At 37.1% G+C, this 25,964-nt stretch overlaps 1 long non-coding RNA gene across 3 annotated transcripts in view; it reads left to right on the forward strand.

Moving 5' to 3' along the window:
* LOC112647803 (uncharacterized) overlaps positions 1–25,964 on the forward strand; it is a 48,296-nt gene that overhangs the window by 14,824 nt on the left and 7,508 nt on the right. For 2 of the 3 annotated variants that reach the window (XR_007412055.1, XR_003128477.3), the window contains exons 2-4: positions 12,973–13,225; positions 15,626–15,827; positions 22,363–22,891. This is a non-coding gene — a long non-coding RNA (uncharacterized LOC112647803). Of the gene's footprint in view, positions 1–12,972; positions 13,226–15,625; positions 15,828–22,362; positions 22,892–25,964 lie in introns of those variants that run through there. The other variant, XR_003128476.3, reaches the window with a different exon arrangement.

A 25,964-nucleotide genomic window follows, 5' to 3' on the forward strand; every position in this document is an offset into this window, starting at 1 on the left:
GTCTCCTTACTCAGTAGGGATCCTACTTCTCCCTCTCCCTCTGCCTGCCATTCGCCTGCTTGTTTCTCTCTCTCTCTCTCTCTCTCTCTCTTTCTCTCTGTCAAATAAATAAAATCATTAAAATAAACAACCTGTTTTCTAGAGTAGCTGTGTCATTTCACATCCCACCAGCAATTTGTGAATGATCCAGTTTTTCTGCATTCTTGCCACCATTTTTCCTCACCATTATTTTCCATGTTAGCCATTCTGATAGGAGTGTAGTGATATCTTACTGCATTTGAAATTTGCATTCCTCTAATAGCTAATGATGTTGAACATCTTTTCATGTGTTTGTTTGCCATCTATCTATCCTCTTCAGTGAAATTTCTGTGCATGTTTTTGCGCATTTTCTAGTTGGAGTTTTTTAATGTTGAGTTTTGAGACGTACAAAGCTGTTTCATATAACCAGCATTACTTCAAGGCTTCTAATTGGAAGACAATTTCTATTTTTCTTTTATTTATTTATTTTTTTATTTTATTTTAATTTTTTTTTATTTTTCTTTTTATATTTTATATTCTAGGCAAGAATTAATCTTGACCTGGTTATTCTGCCAAAAGTGATGTACAGTATTACTGGCTTTTCACTGCTTTCCTTTGTATTCATTTAGTATATACATAGAAAGTATTCCACTTACTTTTATAAATTAATAAATCATGTATTCTATATTTTAAGTCTCTAACTCCTTAGTATACTCCTATACATTCCACCCCATGCTGTTTCCCTACCTTAATCTTTCACTACTCTGCCCATCAAATCTTTCTCCTGTACAACAGCAGACAGGACACATTGCATGTGTGAGGCTGGTACTCTTCTATTTAGTGGACTCATGTACTTCATTCAGTTCCTACTAGCATTCAAATGGCACACTTCCCAAGAATCAACCATGTTCCTTCCCAAATTTGTTTATGGAAGTCAGGCTTTTCATTGTAATTATGCAATTCAATAATATATTATTTAAACTAATGGAATGTAAGTGTGAAATAAAAGGAGATATTGTTTCTATGAAAAGTCCGTTGGTTTAGAAAGACTTGATAAAAGCAAGTCAAATTAGGGGTGGGTGAAAAATTGTAAGAGTAGGGGCAAAAACATTAAAGTATAGAAGTGTTCAAAACTCAGATTGTATCTATGTATTTTTAACTTTTCACTTCTTTAAAACAAAAGCAAAATAAAATTGGAAATTGTATATAATGTATTTAGATGTAATTTATGTAAGAAGACCATGTGAAACTCCAATTAATGAACCCATAAAAAAAGTCCTTGGACTTATATTAAAACTAGTTAATTATCATTTTAAGCAAAATGGATAGCATTTATAGTGTAAGTATTTTTCTTACAGTTCTTCTCTTTAACTAACTTTCTGAACATAGAAAACACAGGTTTGAATTACATTAGCTGAGGAGGCTTTTATTATGTTTTCTATTGAAACTTACATTCAGAAAACCTTTTTGTTTACATGCTTTCTCACTAGATTGAGAGCTTCTTAATGTCAGGAACCTGGCATTTTGCCTGACACATCATGAGTACTCAATAAATTATTGTTGAATGAATGAAAAGAAATCTGTAAAGCAAATTTATAAAAATCAAAAGGAAATTGTATCTTATGATCTTCATGCAATTATTTAATCCAATTCATTCAAAGAAGTTATCAGTCTCAAATATCAATAGTCAGTTTAGAGTTCATTTTCTCTCCCTACACAACTACATATGCCCAACAGAATTTGGACCTCTTTAATACTGTTGGTTTAATACCTCTTTAATACATACATACTTTTGTGGGTGCATGTATATAAAACATGGTCCTATAAATTTAACTAAATCTCATTGTAATAAAAAATCAGTAGTAAAAAAAATCAGTATTTCAGCATGGAGATACTCTGTCTTAACTATTACTATTTTCCTACATAGTTTCTGTAATATGGCTATGATACAGCCTACCATGACCTAGGTATCTAAAAAGACAAGCCCAAATTTAACCCTGTGAATTTCATGCACAGTACAGTATATTACTCATAAACCAAGTTTTTAACCTAGACATTTTATCTGGGAAGCATCCACAACATCCATGTGAAATCCAACATCCTAGGTAAAATGCTTTGCATCAGCTTTTTGCCAAGTGTCTAAGAGACCTTCAAGCTCAAAGGGGTCCTTTTACCACCATCCTTGTCCAGTTAAAACAGAATGGACAATTGAGAGAGGGACCTTCATAGTTCGACCTCTTCAGTTAAGTGATTTGACTGGTCAGTTATTTTTAGGGTCTCATCTAGCAATTATGAAAAGAAAAGAATAAAACACCTGCTGTATTGTTTATTACCTTTGGCTTCACTTCTGTCCCTACTCTCTCACTTTGGGGAACAGGTGACACAATCCATCTTGGTGCAAATGTCAACCATCTTGTCTCTCAACTGGAAAGCTAGAAGTGACAGCTTGGTATATTAAGAGGTCTCTGCCCGAATAAATTGATGTCAAGTTTTATTACACATAGACCAAGCTATGAGGCACAGGACAACCACTCAACGACTATACAGTATACAAATGGTATACAGCAGTATTGCCATTTCTTGAAATAAAGATAGAGGCAGGGAAAGTATGTGTTCTCTAGAATGCTGAGGTCTACCAAAGAAGACAATACACGTAAATGAAGATATATGGTGGGGTCTTTGTGGTGTTAAAAGAAAGCACTTCCTTATCCTTAAGGGCTGGAGCATGGGTGAGGTTCCCCAAAGAAATGCCTCCTGGTAGCACCAGGACTTCTGAAGATTTAAAGAAACAGAGAACTGGAATAGAGTAAGCAGCCTCAGGGAAGTGGCTCACACTCATAACTTAGTTTAAAAGAGAGAAAAATGGATAGGGAAAGATTTTTTAGTAAAAACCATTCCCAACAAGTAAAACAAACAAAAAGATATAAATCAATACTACCAGCATTTTAAATACTTACGTAAGTCTGTGCTAGATTTTAGAAGAGTACTTTTGAAACTAACAGTTTCAACCCAGTAGAGAATTGTAAGATCACCATTAAAAAAATAGAATAGAAAATATAAGAATACCTCACATATGGTAAAGGTAAGATATATATTTATTTCAGTTATGGATGTGTGGGATATTGAGTCACAGTGTAATAATGTATTACTGTGTATAACAGCAGAAGAAATTTAAAATACTGCTCTAGAAAGTTTTTTCCAAACTTGCTAACAATCAAAACCATCTAAGAGTTATAAAAAACATACAAATTTCCAGGTCTTATCCTAAAAGGAGGGGTCCAAGAAGAGTCTGTGGAGGCTGCCCCAGAAAAACCTACAGTCCTGAATCACTAACTCTATTTAAAATGAACAGGTGAGAAACAGAAAATTAACAAAAGTGAGAGAGTGTGGTACAACCTAAGCATCAGGACCCACAAGCATACATAAGGAGTGATGAGAATGGGAGAAGTTTATCATAGAAGACTATTAGAGAAGGTTCACTGAGCATCTACTCTGAGCAGGATGTAAACTTACGAAAGGCATTGATTGCAATTTGGGCAGGAAGATGGAAAACCCTTACATACAAAAAGGTTGATGCTGACATAGGTACCAATAACAGAAAAAAATGAGATCTCGGGATGAAGTCCACCAGGAAGAGACTCATGGTGGAGGTAAGACTTAACTTGGCTGAGCCTAGAGGATAATTCAACCAAAGGCTTCTGGAGAAAAGAGTGTTTTACTTGCATTGGGCCCCAATTGTTAAGAACATGATAGTCGTTAAACAAGTAGACAAAGTTAGTGGAGGGAAAAGTAAGAAGATGAGCCGAACAGGTAGTTTGGGATGATAAGATTAGCTCCTGCCCTTTATATTGAGAAATGTAAAACAAGTAGAATGGGGCCCAGGGTTGGGAATAACCCTGACAGGGCGATTAAGTTTTTCCATTCGTTCTCCTGGCCTCTGCAGCAAAATTACACAGAAATGTAAAAGAAAGCATCCAGAGATATACTCTCTAAAATACTTGACCATGTTCTCCTGGCTGTAAAAGGCTGGATGCTCAGGTTTAAACAACAGATTTAGAAAGTGATTTTGTTTTAAGACCATAAGGAGAGGCACACACAGCACTAGTGTTAACTCCCTCCATTGTAGCTATGGTTCTTGACCCTTTGCTGCACATTAGAATAATCTGGGAGACTTCACAATTCTCAGGGCTTGGGCTCCTTCCTAAGGAAACCAAAGCAGAGTTTCCAGGGCTGGATCCAGAGCATTTGTGCCTTTGAATAGTGCCCCAGGTAACTTTAACGTGCAGCCAGCCTTGAGAACCATTGAAATGTGAGTCCTAAAATCCATACTGCTAAAGCAGAGCAGAGTTTATGCTCTCTTTTTTGCTTTTCAACAAAAGAAATCAGACTGACATCTATTTTTTTTCCAACCTTGCCTCAGGCTGTAGCTGCAGTAGAACTATGGACAGCAAGGATTCTTTTCCTTAACTCTGTAGGCAAAACCAAAGATGAGCTTTTAGGCTGAAGCTCCTGACAGCTGCTCCTGCTCAGTGTCAATTATACTAACCTAGACATCCACCCCTTCCAGGCACACCTCCCCTGTGGCACACCATTGTCACACTTTCATATTTAAAATCTTCAGTGGCCCTCAATTCTTTAATGGCAAAGCCCAAACTCTTCATCTAGGCATTCCTAGCCCTTCCTGATCTGGCTCTAAACTTGTATTCAAGATGTTATCTCAATATTCTGGCTGCCCAGGTTGCTGCATTGTTCTGTACTAAATGGAAACGCCATATTCTTGTTTCTACCTTTCCTCTCAGTTTTGCCACATCTGCAATGACAACAGTTCTGTTCTTACTCTCACTTCATCGTATGTCCCTACTCAAAGTCCAGTTTAAGTTTCTACTTGACTATCAATAGCCTAACACCCTACAACTCCTATGAAGCTTTCCCCCAGTACTCCAGCATTGGGAAAGATGTCAGATATAATGGCACAAAAAGAACTTCAGTATGTTCAGTGAAGAAGCTTTATTGTATTTAGATCATTATTCTGTATAATGATTATGTGGTCCAGCTGCCTAGGACTGAACCCTACTTCTTCAACCAGTTTATCATTTGACTTCTTTAAGCTGCAGTTTTTCACACGTAAAATTGGGGAAATAGCTTTTAGATTAAATCAGATAATGCGGGATCCCTGGGTGGCGCAGCGGTTTAGCGCCTGCCTTTGGCCCAGGGCGCGATCCTGGAGACCCGGGATCGAATCCCACATCGGGCTCCCGGTGCATGGAGCCTGCTTCTCCCTCTGCCTGTGTCTCTGCCTCTCTCTCTCTCTCTGTGTGACTATCATAAATAAATAAAAATTAAAAATAAATAAATAAATAAATAAATCAGATAATGCAAGAAAATTCTTTAGCACAGGACTCAGCCCCTAATTGAATATTAAGTGAATTCTGGTATTTTTGTTTGTCTGTTCATATATTCTTGTCTCTTTGGCAAAATTGTGAGATCATCTGAAGGTTAGCTCTCTTTCCTAAATTTCACTGCCTGGATTACAATACTATACTAAAAACAGTATGCGATTTGAAATCAAAGCATCATGTATGATTTGGCCATTCTATTTGAACCTCAATTCTCTAATGTGTAAAATGGGAATTATAATAATAATAATGGTACTCCTCATGCTTAGGAGATTAAAGGAAATAATATACCAGGAAGTTCTTTGTAATCTTTTAAGTACTGTTAAAAAAATATATATAGTTGTAGTTATCTTAGAGAATCTATACATTTATTGAATGTGACATCTAAATTTGAGATTAAACATGAATAAATACATTTACTTATTGAAAATATAGTATCTTTGTGTGTTTACTTAAAAATAAGAAAGTGGATGCAAAATCCATGTCTTAATTTCTTCATGTGTAATATAACATTAAACAAAGGGATCATTCATGTATTCTTATTTTGTGTGTGTGATTTCAAATTTTCTACAATGAAGTGTAGTATCTTTAGATTTAAAAATTATTATCTAGGGATCCCTGGGTGGCGCAGCGGTTTGGCGCCTGCCTTTGGCCCAGGGCGCGATCCTGGAGACCCGGGATCGAATCCCACGTCAGGCTCCCGGTGCATGGAGCCTGCTTCTCCCTCTGCCTGTGTCTCTGCCTCTCTCTCTCTCTGTGACTATCATAAATAAATAAAAATTAAAAAAAAAAAAAAAAAAAAAAAAAAAAAAAAAAAAATTATTATCTAAAAAGAAGAGTCCTGGGGCGCCTGGGTGGCTCAGCAGTTGGGCATCTGCCTTCCACTCAGGGTGTGATCCCGGGGACCTGGGATCAAGTCCCACATCAGGCCCTTTGCGGGGAGCCTGCTTCTCTCTCTGCCTGTGTCTCTGGCTCTCTCTCTCTATGTCTCTCATGAGTAAATAAATAAAATATTTAATACATAAATAAATAAAAAGAAGAGTCCCAGGGGCATTTGGGTGGCCTAGCGGTTGAGTGTCTGCCTTTGGCTCAAGTCATGATCCCAGGTCCTGGGATCGAGTACCACGTCGGGGTCCCCACAGGGAGTCTGCTTCTCCCTCTGCCTGTGTCTCTGCCTCTCTTTCTGTGTCTCTCATGAATAAATAAATAAAATCTTTAAAAGAAATAAAGAGTCCTAGAGACATAAAACTGTATCCCCCAAATGCACATATATGTATGTGTATGTATCTTTTGGGGTGAGTGACTGACAACATTCTATGACTGCTTCTTGCCAAACATACATTTCTGTTCATTGCTCATCATATTTCAAAAACTGAAAGGACAGAATAAGTAGAATGGAGGCACACACATGAAGCCTTATTTGAGCTTTACAATGAGATTATTACCACCACATTAAAAAAATTGAAAACACAATTGAAAAAATACAAAGTTTATGAATGCTTTTCCTAGAGAAGCCTAGCATGTGACAGCAGCACTTACTGGCCTAATGTGGTACAGTAACCAAGCTCCCTCAGACATCATGACAGGCTAGGTGACTTTATAACTGTGTGTCAAGGAGGCTGAAAGGAGATCAAGGACAAAGAGCTTGGGGTTGCTTTTTGAAAGTACTGGAAAATATAAATCTTTGTCAAAAGTAATTACTATGCACTTACAGATAGTAAAATATTACACATATTTCCCTGAAAGGCAACATATCTCCCTCTTTAAAATGCACATTTAGAAAACAGGATTCTCTCCTGTTCATTCTCCTATAGATATGAGCTATATAGGCATATTAGTTGAAAGCTTATATAAGTTATGGAAAATAATAGCTATATATTGTTCTTCTTTAATTTGGGGAACTTTGAAGATCCTTTTAACCCTTTAATGTGGGCTATGAGTTAAGTTACTAAAGGAGCAACACACTTAGATGGACATTAAATAATGTGGGTTAGAGAGTCTTAGTGTATTGGACAAGCTATAGGGGGTGAATATATACTACAACTTAAGGTAAAATTTTTTCTGTAGAAAGAAACTACAGTTTCCATCCTTTTTCCAAGGAGTCTGTGACCCCAAAGGGTATCCAGGACAGTCCTGGCTTATGCCTGTTTATTTGATACAATTTTTTATTAGCATCCCCTTTCACTCTCAAATTGTCACAACCCAGAAGATAAATATTTGGTCACTCTAGTTAAGGTCCATGGATCAAGGCATTGTTTTTGTCTTTTTTGAAATGAACTCATGGCTTCTTTGTCAGGAGGGGCAACTTTGAGAGAAGTTTCATGAAATTCTCTGAGCACAAATAATAAAATGCTTGATTTAAATTCCCTCATTGTATATTTTTCTTAAATTTAGAAACACAGCAGCTGAATACCTGCCTAGTGGTCTATCCACCACTCCAAAATATTTCTGTTCATCTTTTTCTTAGTTGTATTACATCTGGGTAAAGACTAGAAATGGTAGGTGAAGAAAATATTTGACTTTTGTTCTGTGCATTTGTTCAAGTAGCATTAATAATTACCCATTTAATAATAGTTCTCTAGTACTGGAGAGGGAAAAAAAGGAAAATATGCTCTAATTTGTCCCATGGCTTATAATCTATTTGAGGAAATAAGACACACACTTATTAAAAGACAATAAAATTCACGAGATACCACCATACACCTATTAGAATGGATAAAATCAGGAACACTGACAATATCAAATGCTGGCAAGAATATGGAGCAAGAGGAACTCTCATTCATTGCTGGTGGAAGTGCAAAATAGTACAGCCACTGTGGAAGATAATTTGGTGGTTTCTTACAAAACTAAACATTCAGCAATTGTGCCCCTTTGTGTTTACCCAAAGGAATTGAAAACTTATCCACACAAATACCTGCACACAAATGTTCATGGCAAGTTTATTCATAATTACCAAAACTTGGAAGCAACCAGCTGTCTATCAGTAGGTAAATAAACTGGTACATCCAGGCAACGGAATATTATTCACTGCTAAAAAGAAATGAGCTACCAATACATGATAAGACATATATAAAACTTAAATGAATATTACTGAGTATTGTAAGCCAATCTGAAAGGGCTGTATACTGTGTGATTCCAATTATATGACATTATAAAACTATGGAGACAGTAAAAAGATCAGTGGTTGCTAGGGTTTGAGGGGACAGATGGATAGGTTCAGCACAGAGGATTTTGAGGGCAGTGCAGATATTCTATATGATACCTTAATGATGGATACTATCATTTGTCCAGACCAATAGAATGCACAATACTGAGATGTAACATGAACTGTAGACTTTGGGTGATTATGACACACGGTATAGGTTCATCATTTGTAACAACTATACCCACTGGTGGGGGATGCAGATAATGGGGGAGGCTGTGCATGTGTGTGAGTAGGGGATATATGGGAGATCTGTATACCTTCTTAATTTTGCCATGAACCTAAAACTGCTCTAAAACAATAAAGTCTTAATAATTTTTTAAAGACAGCTAATGAATGCTAGGTAGATAATTAGTGATCTAAGACTTTGAAGGGAGAGCTCACTGTAAATTAGAATAGTTAAAAGGACTGATTGTGATGAGTTTTTGAGAAACCTTGAATGCCAGCCAGGGCTATGGGGAGAGATTATCCTCTAGACAATGGAACGCCTTTGGACATTCTTAAGCAAAAGCTAGAATGTTATAACATAACTTGAGAAATAACTCTAAGGCATGACTTCCTGAAAATAAATTAATTCCTTAGTTTGCCCAAAGACAGTCACAATAATTTTTAGGCATTATAGATCCTTCCCAGCCCCATAGCACCTGTCTGATTGCTTAATCTTTCCATTTCGGCTTTCTGCAGGCAGTTACTTAAGTATATTTTGAATCCACATGGACTTGTTAGTGCTTCCCTTATCTTTCTTTCTAGAGGAACTCCTCAAGGCCAGGCACAATGTCTAATTCTATTGTGCTTCTCTGAATATTTCTCTATTTCTCTGTCTCTCCATCTCTTTCTCTCTCTCTCTCTCTCTCACACACACACACACACACACACACACACACCCTTATACATCCCAAATAGAAGCTAGTCCAAGCCTTCATGCCAGTAGTAGATGTAGGGTTTCATTTCAGCTTAGAGGTCATTTCTCATATTCAAATTAGCAAGAGAGAAAGTCTATTGGTAGAAATCATAATTGTCTAGGAGGGAGAAAATTCACCAGTGTCACAGTGGGAACTCTAAGTAAAATCCCTCGTCCTACTGGATTTTCAAGCAGTATTTGACAGAGCTGTATCATTCTCTTACTATTCTTAGCTTTAAATATTAGAGAACTCAAAGACTCAGTTCTTGGTTGCCTTCTCTATTCTCTTTTCCCTAGTGAACTCATTCAGTCCTATGGCTTTAAATACTATTTATACTGATAATGTCTGAATTTATATCTCTACCTTTGACCTCTTTCTGATCTCCAGACACATGTGTCCTTAACTACCTATTTCTTATTCCTACTTGGATATTTGATAAGCAATTCAAGTTTTATGTGTTTGAAATGAAACTCTTGTTTCAGAGCCTTCCACCAAAGTCCTTATGCTCTCACTCTATTCCCTGTCTCACACATGGCATCTCTGTTCTACCAGTTAGTTTCTCAGACTAGAAAAACTTAGAGTCATCCTGGTTATGAGTCATCCTTGACATCTGTCTTTCTCTGGTGCCACATATCCCATCCATCAGCAACTTCTGTAAGCTCAACCTTGGAAATATATTTAGATTCCAGACCACTTCTCTCCACTTCCATTACTGCTTCCCTAATCTGACAGCCATCCATTTTCTCCTGAATTATTTAAATTGCCTCCAAACTGGTCTCTGCTTCCATCCTTGCATTTGCACAATCTGCTCAACACAAAACAGCAGAGTAATTCTTCTAAAATATAAGTCAGATTACAATACTTCTCCACTCAAAACCCTACAGTGGCTCCCATCTTGCTCAGAGTAAAAGCACAAGCACCTATCTTCCTATAATAAGACACTATAATATCTGGCCCTGCCCCTGCTCTGACCTCACTTCTACCACTCTCCTCATTGTTTTCTTGGCTCCAGCCACTAGTTCCTTAGTCATTCCTCAAACGTCCCAGCTAGATTGAAAATAGCACCCTACCCATTCCTGACTCTATACATTTTTATCCTACATCATTCCTTTTTCACATTCTTAACCCTGCCTTACATATTATCTATCTATCTATCTATCTATCTATCTATCTATCTATCTATCTATCTAGTGTCTGCCCCTGTTAGAGTATAGGAATATAGCTTCATGGAGGACAGGATCTTTTAGAAACCTATTTTGTATATAGCTATATCCCCAGGGCCTAAAAGAGCCTAAAAGATTACCTGGAACATATTGGATGTTCAATAAATACTTGTTGAAGAAGTTAATATGTGAATGAATGAACAAATACACAAGCAAACTTTATTAAAAAAGTAAACATTTTGTCTTGCTCATGCACAGAGACACTAGCTTTGTTAGTGTTCCAAAAGTTGTCACACCAAAGACCTATGCTAACATATAAATAACTACCTAGGTTTTATTTGTTTGTTTTCAAAAAAAGATTGTAAGAATTGGCATGCCTACTTGACTGCTCCATACCCTCTTAGGACTTGCTAATTCTATCTGTGATCTTTTCTACTGTGAATCACTAAATAGTAGAATAAGAGACACCAGGGATTATCTGGTCCAAATGAGCATTTCAGAAGAACAGAAACTAAGGCTTGAGCTCATGAAATAACTTCCTTGAGGTTACAGAGCTTGTTAAAAGCAGAGCTAGAATTAGATTTCCGATCTACGATGTTTATGCCTACTGCTTTTATTTCCTACCACCACAAGGATAAGGAATCTCTCTCTTTCTCTTTCTCTCATTGTCCTTGCTACCATTGTTGCTGATGAAAATTCAATTGCAACAGTCTTCAAAGAGAGCCAGGTTCTCAAGTGCATTTGAAGCTCAGTGATGACTTTCTCAGAGAGCAAGAGGCTGTTGATGGGGTCCCTTCACTTTCAGAGAACAGAAGAGGCAGAGATTCATCTGTGGGCATTGGCAAAGCTGATGCTTACTGACGAGGCCCCAGAATGGAAATATCCTGCTTGTCCTTTTAACAGGATTTCAGCCAGAGATTTCAGGGAAAAGTACTGCAGCCTAGTGGGCTGTGAATATGAGTGGAAATGTCAGAGCTATGAATCAGTTAACACATTTTTATTTAGCATCTTCCTGTGAAAGAAGATGAGAAGACATGGCTCCTGCACTCAAATTTCTTACCATTTCAGAGCAGAGTCAAGAACAGTACAAGAACCTGTTAGATCTTAGAGGTTCTAGCACTTAAGACTTGGAGAGCATGACCTGGATAGCAAGAATGGGGGTGGTTTTCATGGAGTACAAAATTTTGTCATAAAGGGTAACTGGGATTTAAGTAGTTGAAGAGGAATTTGGTGCAATGCTTTCTTCTCTTGTCTTTGAATTTAAGAAATACATTAATGTCCTTCAGCTCATGGGACCCTGAAACTCTAGGGTATATTTCCCATTCTGCCCAGAGAAATCAATGTTCCAACCTTTGAAGTAACCCATGTTCGGCATGGCAGGTTAGATACAAAGTCCGCAAGACTCCCTCCCAGGACACTTTCTAATAGAATGCTCTACTGGAAGACTGCTCCTCTGTATCTTCCTCTGCATTCTGAAGATGCAGGGACTAACTTAGTCTTGGAAATTTTCAAGGAGATCAAACTTGGTGCCTATCCTAAGTTCTAAGACATAATTTAAAAAAAGAAAGTTTAAGGCATCCCAAGGTGTCAGTTTCCTCTTTGTTGTTTATAACCCAAATGTTTTAACAGCCCTGAGGTGCCCTCCACCTATGAGGCCCTAACTCTTTGAGGCCTATCTATGAAGGGTGCACAGTTGACCTGGCCCTGCTGATGAGAAAAGCACAGATGTCTACCATCTGGTCAGGGGTCCTTGTGCATGTGCCAATTTCCTGTCACTGACAGCCAGCCCTTGATTGATGGAATTTGGTACTCCATCTTTTTTTTTTTCTTAGTACAATATAACCTCATGAATTCAGATGGCACTTAGCCAAAATGAGAGAATTTGAACTTGGGCAGGGGTAAAGTTTACCATCAATGAAATGAGGGTCTGTTAAATAAATTACCAATGTAAACAGGATTGTAAAAAGGACAATTTAATCTACTTACAAGAATAAATTGTTTTCAAGCACTTAAGTTGCATAAATTTACATACAGTGTGCTAATTACAAATGATTGATAGCCAGTCATTCAAACACATCTGGTAAGAACCCTGTTCTCTAACACTTTACTAGACACTAGATTGCATTACTTAAAGTACTTGAAAATAGTTCAAATATATTTTATATATGCATATAGGTATTCATAGACACTTGTATAAGACAGTCCTTGTTTTTCATCAAGCCATATTCCTGGAAACTACACCAGAAAGGATTATCAAACACAGATCACTGAGAGCCAAACTGTATTTTCAGATAGGAACGATGTTATGATTGGAACTGGAGTGCCAGACCCAGGGATCACACCAAGTAAATCGTGTATTCAGTCAGCATTCGCTCATAACAATCTAAGCTACAGCATCTGCAACTAGAAAAGACAACTCATATTTACTGAGCAGCTGCTATATCCAAGTGCTTTACATGTGTAATCTCAGTTATCAGTACATGACCATTATGGAACTACTGCCTCCATTTTCTGGGAAACAACATTGAAACTCAAAGAGAATGAGTAAGTTATGCTTAATTACATCATCATAATCAATAGAATTGGAAATTAAATCTAGGTCTGATTCCAAATTTAAGTGCCCCTTTTCAAAATGTAATATCTATAATCCTTAAAACTGTTACATTGCACATAGTTATGTAAAGTTTCTGTAACCTATAGGAAGTCAATAAATGTAATTGCTATTTTCTGGGGCCTAGATGGAATTTCAGTCCTCTATAAGGACACTGCTAAAACAAATCTCCCTCCTTTTATATATGCAAACATGTTTGCCAAACTTTAAAATGTATTTAAATGTAAGATATTAATTTAAACATAGTTGAGGTATCTTCAACATGTTACTTTTTTCTCAGTTGTTGGTATCCATGTCTTATTTTCCCCAATAGACATTTTAAGCTCATTAAGAGTAGGGACTAGTATCACTAATATCTTTGCACTTACCACTGTTATTTATCTTACTACCTAGAATAAAATCTTGGCCAGTAATGGCTTAGATGTGTTCATGGCATGAATTAGTAAATGAATGAATTCTTTTTTTATTATAAGTTATAATATACCATAAATTTAAAATCAATATGTAGCTACAATAAATATTTGAGTGCAGTCTTTAAGTTTACTTTAAATATTAGAAAGTTACTGATGGTGGTAATGGGGAAAGGGGGATTAGGAATGATATGGGTCTCTAAGGAATTTGGAAAACAAACTTCTCTTGAAAAAATTTCCTATAGCCAGTAAATCAATCAAAATTAATCCCTTGACTTCAGAGCTAACATTATAAGTAAATAATAGTAACAGAAACTTTATTGTAGTAAGATCTATATAGAAACTGTCCATTTTAGCCATCTTAAAAAATATTTATGTATTTATTTTAGAGAGGGAGAGAATGCATGTATACAAGTGCAGTGGGGAGGGTAAGAGGAAGGCGGAGAGAGAGTCTCAAGCAGACTCTGCACTGATTATGGAGTCTGACCCGGGGCTCAACCTCATGACCCTGAGACCATGACATGAGCTGAAACCAAGAGTCAACACCCACCCAGGCACCCCATTTTAGCCATTTTTAAGTGTACAGTTCAGTGGCATTAAATACATTTGCAGAGTTGTGCAACCATCATCATCCATATCCAGAATATTTTCATCCAAAACAGAAACAGTAATTCCCCATTCTCCTTCACCCAGCCCCTGCAACCTCTATTATACTTTGTGTCTCTAAGAATTTGCCTTTTCTATATACCTCATGTAAATACAATCATACAATATTTCTTTAGAATTGTATTTGCTTCATCTAAATATTTGAAAACCTCATTATCAACTTTAAGATTGATAAATTAGAGGTCAGAAATATCTTGGCCCTGGTCCTCTTATTCTTTTGTTTATTAGTTTCATAGGTAGAATTCAGTGATTCATAAGTTGAATATAATACACAGTGCTGATTGCATCAAGTGCCCTCCTTAATGCCCATCACCCAATTATCCCCATCCCTCCACCACCCCTCCAGCAAGCCTCAGTTTGTTTTGAGTTCAGTGTCTCTTATTATTTACCTCGATCTCAATTTTCATCTTATTTTATTTTCCTTCCTTCCTGATCCTCTTTTTTAATATTTGTTTTCTTCTCTCCATGTATTTGATAATATAAAAGCAGGCTGACTGGCACAGATTCAGTAAAGGGAACCAGAAAGAAGTCTAGATGTATAAACAGGAACAGTTGCCTTCATGCTTGTTGTTCAGAGTGATGTTCATATTCATCAGTTGATTATATGTGCATGAGAATCCGTTTAATATCATCCTTTCACCCTCCCCCCACTCCTCACATCACCTCTTGTCTTTTCCTTCTCTTATTATGTTATCACTGAGAACAATCGAATGAATAGATAAAATGGCATGTTCATTAATGCCAGTGTTAAATAAGAAAAACAGCAAAAATGGGTGTCAGCATGCCGGGGAATCATCAACATTTCTACTTATTCTGACTCTTCCTTTTACTGGTTCACTCAAACTTATTTAAAAGGTGCTGAACCAACCATTAAAATCACTCAATGTACTCTGAACAGGTCACCAGCCACAGGAACTTAAAATGGAACTAGCCATCAGCTCCTGCCATCAAGTGCCATCTTGTTTTAACTCTGCCAAGGAGCCTCCATTTTCAGCAGAGCTTTTGCATTACCTGTTCTCCCTATTGAAAAAATGCTCTCTTTGTTAATGTCATGCCATTACTCCTCATCACCTTTCCTTGTACTGGGTTGAATAATTCCTTTGCCTCCTTAGAAGTTAAACACTTCAAATATTTATAGGCTGTAACTTGAAAAGTTTTGGGCTAATGGATCATGTTTCTACCTGAGGGACTCCTTCATTTTCCAGAATTACTGTAGGCGCATAATCTTTAATCCTCCATTATTTCTGATTTCTCCAGGTTAAGCATCTGTGGGCGGCAGCGACTTTAACTGACACCTCCAACCTGCCTTTTTAAGATAAAGACTTTTCTCCCTTACATTTAATATTTGAGCTTTCAAGAGAACAAATTGGCTCTGTAGTTTCTGGTGTAGGAAATCTGATTTGGCCAAACAAAACATTAAGACAGAGGAGATGCAGCTGCTGCTTGCACTGGACTACAGGTAACTCTTCTTACAAAATATTGTCAAGTTTTACACTATTCAGTGAATAAGCAGCTGTAAATAATCAAATGAGAGATTATCCATGAAAGGGAATTGCAAAATTTAAAAATGTTATAAAAATAAGTTTTATTAACATTGATATCAATTGTTCCAGGTTGTTTGGATATTTGAAGTTTTATTTACTTTACACTAAAACTTAAAAAGAGTAATTGTGTTGGATAGTCATAAAATTTATGGATAGAATTTATTCTTTTACTTATAACATAGGGCTATCCCAGTGATGAGTAGCTCACATTTATTGAAGTTCTCTTCCATGTCAATATGTAGAGCTAAGTATTTTACAAAGATTATATCAATGCCTACAGTGTCTCTCTGAACAGGACTTTATTTCCCTAATGTTCAAGTGAGCAATTTGGAGCTTACAAGGTTGTTACTTGAGTTACTCAACTAATGTGGACGTGAACCCTGTCCAGTTCAATGGCAATAGCTGGGTTTTCATTAGTGCCTTCCTTCTCTGTGATATTATAATACCCTTTGGGTACTGAAGTGCACCTGTAACTTTTCCCTTACCTAAATGGGTGCAGCTTCCAAGTTTTGAGTTTTCATATGTGATCCAGGAAGTGTTATCTTCCTCTTCTACTGTCAAACTATGAGATCTCCTGTCTTCCTCCTGTCTCGTGACAGTACCCTTTGTTTCCTTCTGATTTGATTCTGCAGGTCTGCTAAGGACTTAGCATCCAGATGAACATGGGAAACTTGTGCAGTAAATAGAAGTCAACCTGCACTGAGTGAGGGACTAGGAAGACTGTCCTGAGTGAAACAAGCTACTGCATAAAATTGTTTAATGCACATGCAACTCTCAAGAATGTTGTAGGGGGTGTGGAAGCTGCATTAAGTGGAAATTGGACCAGAGCTTTTCTGTGGGCTTCTCAGTTGTTTTTTTTTTTTTTTTTTTTTAAAGATTTTATTTATTTATTCATGAAAGACACAGAGAGGCAGAGACATAGGCAGAGGGAGAAGCAGGCACCTCAAGGGAAGCCTGATGTAGGACTTGATTCTGGGACTCCAGGACCACGCATTGAGCCAAAAGCAGGTGCTCAGCCACTGAGCCACCCGGGCATCCCAGCTTCTCAGTTTAGATGTTTTATGAATCTATGAGTGAAATTCTTGTAAACATGTCAGAGAAAACTGCTTGTTCATTGATTCATTAATTCTTTGCTCAACACCTTATTGGACACCTTCTCTGAGCCAATCACTCTATTCTGGAAGTCAAACAGAGTGGTGAACAAAACAGAAATGGTCACTGTATTCAAAAAGAACATTTTCATGGGGACAGGGGGCTCAGGCCACAAACACATAAATAACCAAGATCATAGCTGAAGGAAGTACAACCTGGGAATGTAACAGTATGATGGGTCTTGGAAGCCTCTCTCAGGAGGTAACATTGGAAATGAGTCTTGAATGACAAGAAGGAACAAAGACATGAGAGAAGACCTATTTAGGCACTGAAAACAAAAAGTAAAAAATTTCCAAGGCTGGAGTAAGCTGGCCTTTATGAAACAGAAGTTCAGTGCTTCTGGAGCTTGGAGAAGGAGAACACAGAAGCCAGATCACAGAAGGACTTTATAGTTCAGCCTCCACACAATGGAAAACACTGGAGAGTTTTAAGCTGCAAGAAGGCATGACATGATTTATATTTTTTAAGAGATAAGTTTGATTGCTGTATGGAAAATAGATTTGGTTACCATGTACAGCTTTCTAGAGGTTGTAAACAGCTTTGTGAAGCTAAACTTTGACCAGGACACTCATTTTATCTGCTTAAAACAAAACAAAACAACTCAAAAGAGTGAGTTCCATTTTACTTGACAAAGTCCCTAATCCACTCAGTCTGGGCATGGTAATATCCTCATGTCCAAGGTGCCTGAGGGCAGAAGTTTAAGATTTTAGCCATCTTGTATTCTCAGTCCCTCAGAAATCTAACTGTGGTGAATTACTCTGGAGTGCACAAGGACTCTTCTGCCTCACCCTGAGTCCTGGCCCAAACCTTTCCCACTTCCTCCCTGAGGCTGGAAATAGTACCTTTTACTTCATTAATGCAAGGTTTAGACCCCTTATGCACATGTCTCTAAGGGGAGTAACTTGGAATTTACCATCATTGGCCACTGTCATCTCAAATTGAGAATTAGGAATTGAGGACTAGAAAAGTGAAGGCAATGTGCATTGAGGACCTCTGGACCTACAATAATGGGACAAGACCAGATGTAGAGGACAGGGGACATCAAAATCAAAAGCCCCTGAAGAAACAAGTTGCCCATAACTGCCATTCACTTTTGCTTTGTTCTAGCCTTTTCTTCTGTTTGAATGTTAGTTCTTCTCTTTTTCTTCACAGTGCTTGAGTGACTAATAGCCTCTTCTGTTTATGGAAAGAATTAAAGGGAAGATTGCTAAAGCTTGTACCTGAAACTAAAACAGGAAGATAGAGTTTAGTCTCCTGAGAGCCACTCAGAACATCTCAGTTAGTAGCCAGTATGCAGTGCAGCAAAAAATCATATACCTTGTGGAGTGAGGAATACCAGAAAAAGACTAATTCCTTTTAAAAATAGACAGTTTGATATAGTGGAAAGAGCACTGGGTGAGACACTGGAGACCTGTTTGGAAATGCCAATTCTAGTATTTACCCATGTGAGACTTTACCAGAAGGAGAGTTTATTTTAAGGAATTTACAGTAAAGTAATCAATATCCAATGAATTAACCCTCACAAGAATCCTCAGTTTACCAAATAAATCTCCAGTAGATTATCTGGCAGTAGGAAAGCAAACCTCTAATCACCCAAAGCTAACTACCTCAGTCATGTATGTGTATGTATATATGTGTGCATAGTTATACATGTGAATGTGCACAAAGTTGTGTGCATGTGATATATAGATATATAGATACACACATTCACATGGGTACGTATCTGCACACATAAGCAAGCCTGTTTTCCTATATACATCTGTATACATACATGTACATGTGAGTTTACAAGTAAGCCCATATGTTATGAATATATATATATATATATGAGTTTGAACGTCTCTTTAGTAAGGAGACTCCAGCTGTGACAAAATAACTGGTACCAGACTCACGTACCCACCAAATAACTATAATATCTGGATAGATCATATCAAATTATTTGCAGACTCTGAGGAGTAATCAAATGAATGCCATGTTCCTTAAGAGAACAAAGCCATGTTGCACTACTAGGTATTTACCCAAAGGATACAAAAATACAGATTTGAAGGAGTACACACACCCTAATGTTCACAACGGCATTATCAACAATAACTAAACTATGGAAAGAGCCCAAATATCCATCAACTGTGAATGGATGAAGAAGATGTGGTATATATACACAATGTAATATCACTCAGTAATCAAAAAGAATGAAATCTTGCCATTTGAAATGACATATATGGAGCTAGAGTGTATTATGCTAAGTGAAATAAGTCAGAGAAAGAAATACCATAAGATTTCACTCATGTGGAATTTAAGAAATAAAACAGATGAACATATGGAAGGGGGAAAAACAAGAAAAAAGGGAGAGGGAAAAAAAAACATAAGAGACTCTTAGAGAACAAACTGAGAGGTGATGGAAGGAGGTGGGTGTGGAATGGACTCTATGGGTGTTGGGTATTAAGAAGAGTACTTGATATAATCAGCACTGGGTATTGTATGTAAGTGATGAATCACTGAATTCTACTGTTGAAACCAACATTGCACTATATGTTAACTAACTAGAATTTCAATAAAAATTTGAAGGAAAAGAAAGGACCTGCAGTGAACACATTGGGTTTATTTGGGTCCTGAATCGTAGTTCTAGGAAAATGTCAGTTGATTGGCCTGGGTTGGATCAAGTACAGATACCTGGCCAATCATTTGTGATAGTGGGGGATGGGCTGTCATAGTACAGCATCCTGTGTAGAAAAAAATGACTATTCTTTTTTAGAATGGGTAGTTTAGCAATGACTGCCTGCTGGCCAGAGGCATGTGCAATTTTTTCCCCCATAAATTAAACCTTTTTTAGCTACATAAAATTTGAAATGTTTAAATAGCAAAGAATATCCTAAACAGAATAATTATTAGGACTAAGAAACATTACAAAAGAAGTATCTGGAAAATGCCAACTCCTCTAAAATAATATGAATTTAGGATTAAGCTAATAAAAATAGAATTTAAAAAAAGAGAAAGAATGAAGGCATAGAAGATGATACCCACAATCACTCAGATTTTTCTCCCTAAGGATGTTTTCTAGGCTCTCATGCAATAAAGAGAAGCCCAAACAATGAATAGTGACTTTAATAGGCAAAGGAAACATATTCAGAGTCTGGCCTACTAACCTAACTAGGATTTTGGAGCAGGAAAACAGAGAAAGGCAAACTACAGGAAGAACATTTCAAAAATCTTTGTGGAAATAGCCCCCAGGTCCTGGGCCAAACACGGCCTGTGCAGATGCAACATGAGACCATAGGAAGCCTGGGTGATAGCAGATACCAGGCAGTTGGGAACTAATCATAGATTACAGAGATCTCACAGGGGAGTGGAGGTACTTTGAGAAACACTTTGGACAATTAGAGATCCTAAAAGCCCTACTGTATAAGGCCTATGCCTTGATAATAAGAAAAGGAAAAAAAAAAAAAACTGAAATAGATCTGCTGTACCAGAGCTTTTACCAGGCTCTGAACAGAATCAAAGGGATTCACCAATAATTTAACCACCTACCAGAATAAAATTTAACTCCCTTTAACAGAAGATAATATAATCCAAAACCTCTGTGAAACATTATTTAAAATATCCGGCATATCGGGGATCCCTGGGTGGCTCACCAGTTTGGCATCTGCCTTCAGCCTAGGGCGTGATCCTGGAGTCCCAGGATCAAGTCCCGCATCGGGCTCCCTGCGTGGAGCCTGTTTCTCCCTTTGCCTGTGTCTCTGCCTCCCTCTATATATATTTCTCTCTCTTTCTCATGAATAAATAAAACCTTTAAAAAATATCCAGCATATCATCAAAATTTACTAGACATACAATGAAATAGAAAAAAGTAGCTGATGATAGATATAAGACAATGAACAGAAACAAATACAGAGGTAATTAGATGTTGAAATTCACAGACAAGGATGTCAAAATATATGTTAAATTTTCAAAAATAGAGGGGAAATGGATGGAATGGAAAAAAAAGCTAAAATATTTCAACAATCTATTAAAAAATAATTAAATGAACCCTCTACATGTACAAAAATAACAGTATCTGAAATTGGAGGGGGTTAATAACATCCAGGACACAATAGAAGATCAGATAATTGAACCTTGAGAGAGGTTGTTAGAAAATACCAAAGCTGAAGCACAAGAAGAAAAAAGCAATAAGAAAGAGCAGAAAGAAATGTATAAGATGAATTAAATTATCTAACATGTGTATTGTAATCATTGGAGAAGAAAAGAGAAGGAGAGTAAAGAACCAGTATTTGGAAGAAAATGGCCAAGAACTTTTTAATACCGATGAAAGATATCAACCCACAGATTAAAGAGCTCAGTGAGCCATAAGTATGTAGGCATCATATACTCAAACTTTTAGAAACAAAATGAAGGAGACCATTTCTATAGAGACAAACACTGGAAGGAATGCAGAAGGGAGCTTAATTTTTTCAAATAACCTTTATATGCTACCTTTCTGAGAGCCTTTGGTAAATCCTTTTGACAATCTTTAAATGTTTGTTATGATAAAATAGGAGAGTGGATTATGTGCTCCTTTGGAAGTTACTCAAGAGTTGCCTCAGTTTTACTTCTTTCATAAAGTCTTTAACCATTTCAGCATCCCTGATTACTAGAACACAACCAAGTATCTCTTATTTTCTTGATCTCTCTGATCATGCTTCTCAGTTCCAATGCTAGTTCCTTAAGGATGCATGAACATTTCACATAGTTCCTCAGGAATTCCATATTTCCTTAAGGATGCACAAACATTTCATATAACTCATTAAAGGCTTAGCAATACTAGAATAAATTATTCTCTCTATGAAATTTTGTTACATTGAATTAATTAAATGTATTAGTTCTCATAACAAAGAAATGTAAAGTTTGCAGATATTTTTTTCACTTGTATAATCCAACACATTCTTTCTACCAGTATTTATTATGTTACTTCTATGTGTGAAGCACTTGTATCTAAAAAACAATGTGCCATTGTTCCATAAATTTTCAAAATGTACATAAAATAGGCCAAATAAATGCCAAATTCAGTATCCTGTTAAACATTATTATCCATTTACAATATCTATTACCCTTTTAAAATTTCAATACCTAAGTCTTCTATAATCAATTGCAATTGCATGAATACACAATAACTTTTTTATTAAATCTAAGTTTAAATATTTGTTGTACAGCCTTAATTTAAAATCTGACCCTCTTTCAAATGGAATGCCTTTATGAAATTTAATAAAACATGAAGGTCATAAAATGTATTAAACTGTTGTACTTTCCATTTTTAATTCTGAACAGGCAAGATTAAAGAGAGTAGCTTGCTTTCTTAAAGCAAGGCAAGGCAGATTGGAAGAAAAGATGATTTCTCTTCTTCTGGGCCCTCACCCTCAGGAGGAGTCCTATCAACTATTGTAGGGAAGACTGAATACAAAACAACAGAGGAACATACAGATGACCTCCCCAGAATCTCCAAGCCTGAAGATTCCATAACACATTCTCCTGTTGTGCAAAATGAGTCCTAAGAAATTTTAACAAATAGTGAGATCCCAGCTGCTTGTAGTTAAAAGATCATCAAAAACCATATGAAAGATCTGTAAGAAACGAATACTCCAACTAGAGCAAGACGACCTCCTCAAAGCAGGACTGACATGTTTATGAGACACTGGATTTTTGGGAGGAGACTTAAGGAGAAAAAAAAATTATTGTTGGTGTTAGCTATTAAACTATGTTTATTCATTCCTTAATGTCCTCTCTAGCTGATTGCTTATGGTATGAGGGCACTTGATAGACAGTTAATTTGTACCAATTAAAGGAACAGATATACAGACCTCTGCCACATTTTCTCATGAATATGATTCAAATCAGAAATGCTTCTGACCATTTTGGTCCCTTGAAAAACCATGGGTTTTGTTTTCTTTTTTCAAAATCTTGTAAAGAAGTTCACTGAATAGCTTGGTTCTCAAATGTTGGTTATGACCCAAATTAAAGTTGCTGATGCTCTACAAAATGGCTTGGAAACCTCCCCAGAAAAAGAAACAGTCCACCCTCCCTATTCCCAGCCTCCTGGCTAACTGCAAAAGGGCAAGGAATGTGGAGTCTTTTATAAGAGGGAATCCTGCTCTAGAATATTCTCCACTCACACCACCCAAACTCTGATGAGGGGTAGAGAAGTGCACAACACTTTCTCTTATTAGTTAATCACCAGCTGCCCACAGTGGGCTGGCAATGCCATTTTCACTTTTGGCCTGAGGGTTTGAGGACAAAAAGATGGACAGGAAAGGAAGGAAAAAGTAATAATATATTCATTTGTTGATCATTTGTGATATGGCAGGCATTGTTCAGTAGAATATGAAGATGAGTAAGACACTGCTGTCACTGATTTGGAGAGATTACTCCTGGCAGAGAACTGTGCTGTTTAGCTTTCATTTGCTCCTCCTGATTCACCACCCACACTCTTCAGTATCCCAGAAGACTGAGCAGTATAGACCACATCAACAGGTTCTCTTGCCTTCTGCCTTCTGATTAGTTCAGTTCACGCAGAACCTTACAAAAGACATTGGAGAGTGAGAGAAGTTGGGGAATATTTATTCCTCCAGCTCCCTACCTTCTTGGTCACTTAGGCTAGCTGTATTCCTCAACTTAAAGCCACAGCTTCTGTCAGCAGTGCTCCCAACATTCTCTCTCCTTATGCTTCTATAACCACAAGGCTTCCCTTGCTCTTTCAGGCTGACAGGTGGTAGCACCATCCCTGTCACTAGACCAGGGTATTGCACTATCCATTGTATTTCACTGTACTCTGCCCACACCTTTGAAAATAGTTCTTTTATTTCACTGTCCTCAAATGTCCAATTTTATTGTGCTACTTGTGACTGATCCAAGGACTTTTGCTTACTTGTTCTGTGATCCTGGCCAAGTTATCTGCCCTCTCATCTTCTGGACCTAGTAATACATATCTTGTACAACTATTCTGAGGATTTAAGTAGTATACAGAGCATCCAATAACAACTGGTTGCTTCATTCAGGCATGGGAATTACTCATATTCAAATATGTATATTTGGCCAAAATAAAGAGGAGGCTGGAGGGAAGGAGAGAATGGAGGTGGGATGGGGAGAACATTCCGCTATATAATGTGGTGATTCTGTAGCCATTTCCCTTAATAAGTGTCTGTCTCACATTGGTCTCAGTTCTCATGTGACCCTTATTCTCTGAGAATCTTCCCATGTTGACTGGGATTTTGCTGTCTTAAGAGTTGTACTTTGTATTCCACATAACCCCTAAACAAAAGCCAACCCCTTCTCTGGTGCCCAGCCAAGGAACAGTTCTCTGATGGAAAAACTGGCTGAGTTGAACTTACTTAGAAGTTGTAAATTGGTCCTCAGTGTGGTGTTTCCTCAGGATTTCAAGATAATTTTTATTTTGAGTCATGTTTTCTAGCTCTAGAAACCACTTTTTAGATAGAATTCCTCTCCAGTGTAAGCGTTCAGCCATAGGGAAGCTGTATTCTACCCTTAACTATTTACATGTTGGACTCCACCACCAGACTGCTGTTCTTTCTTTGTCCTTGTAGATCCAATCAAAATAGATACTCCATATAAATTGACTGAACAAACGAGTGAAAACATGAAAGAGTAGAGCCAGACCACAAAATGCTTTACAAAATCATCAATTCCTAGGAAATATTTGTTTTCTCTTTTTCTCCCTAATGGAGCGCTGGAATGCAAAGTGGGTCCAGGAAAGCCAGTGGCTTGCTTGGCTGCTCACTTACGGCCAAAATATGGATGCTATAATTCATTAGACCTAAAGGATGTGAGTTAGAGGTTTGGGGATGTGAATGAGCAGTTCTTTGATGGCTGCTCTCCTATATAAACTAAGCAAATTTCATAAAACTAAACTTTTGGCCCTTCCACATCCTTGATTTATTATTTTTTAAATGGAATATATCGTACTTGCTTACATATATCTCATAGCTTGCTTTATTGTTACTTTGATCTAAGATGGATGCAGGTGGGTATTGTAGTGTTGGTACAACCGAGGTGATATGAAAGGCTAGCTGTGTAGCTTTTGTCCGTCTCCTTTTCCTCTATCTCCTTGATAGTAGACTTATAGTTTCTTGAGGTGTATGTAGCTCTATGTCCACATGCAGGAGTATTTTTCTTGGAATAGAGAGGTCTGAATATCAATTTCTACCATGTAGCAAAGTATACATTTTCTCAATATCCCTTTTGAATCTTTCTGGACCCCAACTCCTAGGATGGAAAGCAGTTCTAAAGAGCCTGCAGTTTGTAAACAATACTAACAGGAAAACCCTGATAGAAGAAATTTTTAATTCACTTTCTTGATTTATTTATAGAGTTCTTCTGCCTGCCTGCATTTGTAGCTAGCTGGCTGATATATGTTAGCCAAGCATATCTGAATAAGCCCTTGGTGTTAAATGACCATGATTAAAGAGAATATTCTGCTCTGAAATTGAATAATTGTATCAATCCACTGGTCCTTCAGTAACCTCAAGACTTTGGGACATAAATCTTTGAGTATGTCAAACCCTTTGTCCTCAGTAAATTTATGTAACCTTGATCTATCTAGAAAATCAATTCACTTTATCTGGAAAATTAAATCTCATTTATTATTTAAATTACCTTTAGTTAAATTTCTGACTGTCATGTGTCATTCACTTAACCATTCATTTATTCAACAAATATTAATTGAATTCTGCTTCATAGTATTGTTCTAGGTACTGGGGACACAGTCATAAATAGAACAGACACAAAAGCAAGTGAAAGTCCCTGCCCTCATAGAGTTTACATGCTAGGGAGAACTGATGAAAAATGAACAGTGCAAATATATGATCATGTGATATATTAAAAGATATGAAGTGCTATGGTGAAAAATAAACTGGGAA

This window comes from Canis lupus, chromosome 7 (genome assembly GCF_003254725.2).
Source record: "Canis lupus dingo isolate Sandy chromosome 7, ASM325472v2, whole genome shotgun sequence".
Taxonomy (NCBI): domain Eukaryota; kingdom Metazoa; phylum Chordata; class Mammalia; order Carnivora; family Canidae; genus Canis; species Canis lupus.